We start from the raw sequence: 3315 nt of genomic DNA, 5'->3' as shown, positions 1-3315 counted from the left end.
GGACTCCCACGTAGTCGACCGCAGTTCGCGTCCCGGACCCGGTGGCTTAAAACTCATGCCAGGCACATGTGCGTGCGTGCCCACGATCCTGAGAGGAGAATGGAGGAGAAGGGATTACGGCGTGACCATCCCCCCTGGGGGGGTGATTTCTTGCTTTCTGTCTCTCTGTCTCTCTATGTCTGTCAGGCAAGCGCACGCGCCCTATAGCAAAAATCTCTCCAAAAAATAAAAAGAGAGATTTTTGGTATAGGATGTGTATACTCACCAGAGAGACAGAGACAGAAAGCCAGAAATCACCTCCCAGTGGGGATGGCCATGCTGCAATCCCTTCTCCTCCATTCTCCTCTTGGGATTTGGGGCATACATGTACACATGTTCAGCATGAGTTTTAAGCCACCAGGTTTTGGACTTGAACCGCAATCTACTACGTGGGAGTCCAGCGACATAACCATTATACCATCTGCTGGTTCTGATAGCTCACCAAATTTTATCACCTGAACTTGTGGCAGGCACATTTGAACCATAGCAATACCTTAATCAGTTTCGTTTTTTTTTAAAGAACTAGTTACTTCATTTTATTTATTATTGTTATCTCTTAATTTGCTATAGGGCATGTGTAGTCACCAGAAAGAGAAAGACAGAGAGAGAGACACAGAGAGGGAAAGTGAGAAAGCAAGCCACGGGGTCTGGATTTGAATGGCAGTTGGCCATGTAGGAGTCTAGCACCTTAACCACCACACCACCTGCTGGCCGCGATCAACCAGTTTTTTTTTATAAAGAAATATCTCACAAACCCTTCACCCGTCTGAGCCCTTCAGCAAATTGCTATCGGCATTGCTCGTCTGTTGACAGGAGGATGAGGTGAAATAATGAATGTGAAAACATTTTGTGAACTGTAAATACAAGAGCACAGGACATGGTATGTCTTTATCACCACTGATGTCATTGTCAACGATGATGTCACTATTAGCATTGCCATCAGAAGCACTAGAAAAGACTGTCACTTTGGTCTTCTGGCACCCTACATGAAGACCACTGAGGTAGTCATTCATTTTACTTCACAGAAAAAGATGCCCCAGCTCGCTGGTTCCCAGGGACAGCTGGCGGAGACAGTGACAGGCTGGTGAGGGGAGTGAGGACAGGCGTGCTGTGCAAGGCCCGAGGCACAACAGCGGGGAAGCCAGTCCTTCACTGTTACGGGAGATGCTCCCTTGCCTGGGTAAACTGTGGTTTGAATACAATCATGGAAAACCCTACGAACACATACACGGGGGACTCTGTGACCCTTCCACTATTGACACCCAAGAACCCAAGACTGCTTCATTTCTCCAGAAGGACTTGAACCCCAGGAAACGTAATGGGACTCCTCTTCCCAGACGAAGAGGGAGGCTTGGTGCACAGAGGCAGGGTCAGGTCCACAGGGAGAAGGAACGGGAGGGCAGTGAAGGCCTTGGGTCCTGGAGAGAAGAGGGTGCCAGTCCCCAAGCAGTAACGATGACTTTGGCACTTCTGTGTCATCTTGTCAAGAAAGCTCGGGAAACTAAGTCTAGACTCAAGAAAGAACAGTAGACATTGGTGAAAAGGAGGGGCCAACCGAGGGGTGGTGAGAGGTCATTCCTCAAGTAGGGGAGAGACCAGGCGGGTGGGGAGAAGGGACTGCACGTTTACAAGCGTGACTCTGACTGCGGGTTGGGCACCGGGCCCAGCATAGAACCTACGTGATATTACAAAACCCTGCAGCTGAGAGCGGGCCGCACTCCCTGGGCTGCCAAGCGTTCTCTGTTACACGCATCAGCTCGCTAAGCTCGTCAACAGGCAAGTGCGGGAAGGACTAACGTCGTCCCCACTCGCCAAGGTGACGCTGAGACACAAAGAGGTTTTGCTCGCCTAAGGGCCAGACAGCTGGCAGGGGACTGGGCTCGCCTCTGACGTCACGGGCTGGGCTCACCTGGAACTAGAGCCGGTCATGCTGACTGCCTAGGGGACACGGAGGGGGACAGGGCAGGGGACAGGACGAGATCGCAAAATGCCCAGGGTTCAGTACCCAAAAGTTCAGGGTCAGGTCAGGTGGTCCATTCTACGGCTCCTCTAAAGGAGGGCAGTGTGGGTGGAAGGACAGTCTACCTCTGGCAGACGGAGGGACTGTCCTCAGCACAGGGGCTGATTAAACCTTAAACCTGGAAGCAACTACTTAGTTTCATTGTTGATTGGAAGAGAGAGGCTAGGGTCATTCAGATTTGTAATAATAAAACTTTCTTACAGTCTTTCCTTCTTTCTTTCTTTTTTTTTTTTTTTAAAGAGATTTTGGCTTTAGGGCACATGTGCTCACTGGAGAAATCAAGAGATAGAAAGCGAAAAATCACCCCCCAGGGGGATGGCCACGCCGCAATCCCTTCTCCTTTCTCCTCTCAGGACTTTGGTGACACATGCACACTTGCCTGATGTGAGTTTTAGGCCACCAGGTCTGGGACTCGAACTGCAGCCGACTGCGTGGGAGTCCAGCGACATAACTATTATGCCATCTGCTGGTCCCCAATCTTTCCTTCTTGTCTTACCACAAGGTATACATATCTCAAAGCCTGGACTGACCTGGATGGCTGGGAGAAACGGTGGCCTGCTGGAAACTCCTGAACGTCACGGCGGCGTAGAGCACACCTGAGTTCGGGTCTTGCCTCTGTCACTACGTGCTGGGCACAAATCGGCCTCCCCTGTGAGCCCGTTTCCACCACTGATTTTTGTTTGTTTGTTTGTTTATTTAAGAATTATTTATAGGGATGGGGCCAGCAGGTAGCATGGTGGTTAAGGCGCTAGACTCCCACATGGGCGACCACGGACCTGGAGGCTTCCTTTCCTACTTTACCTTTCTCTCTCTCTGGTCAAATTAAACCAATAATAATGATGATAATAAATGAAATAAAATAATTCTTTAAAAATAAAACAATTATTTATATGGACCAGCATATGGTGCAATGGTTATGTTGCTGGATTCCCATGTAGTCAACCGCAGTTTGAGTCTTGGACCCAGAGGCTTTAAACTCACACCAGGTGTGTGTGCATGCATGCTCAAGATCCTGAGAGGAGAATGGAGGAAGAGGGATTGTGGCGTGGCCATGGGGGGGGCGGTGATTTCTCGCTTTCTGTCTCTCTGTCTCTCTGGCAAGTGCACACACCCCATAAGAAAATCTCTCAAAAATAATTATAGGGCTCCGGGGGCCCCGCGGCCGGGGGCTCACGCCCCTGCGCAGCTGCGCGCCGAACGGCCGGCCTCCATCTGGGGGCCCGGCCTCCCTGGCCTCTCCGGCGCTGGATGTCCCG

Source organism: Tupaia chinensis, unplaced genomic scaffold (genome assembly GCF_000334495.1).
Source record: "Tupaia chinensis unplaced genomic scaffold, TupChi_1.0 Scaffold000539_1, whole genome shotgun sequence".
In the NCBI taxonomy this organism is placed as follows: Eukaryota; Metazoa; Chordata; class Mammalia; order Scandentia; family Tupaiidae; genus Tupaia; species Tupaia belangeri.
This window is presented reverse-complemented; position numbering follows the sequence as displayed.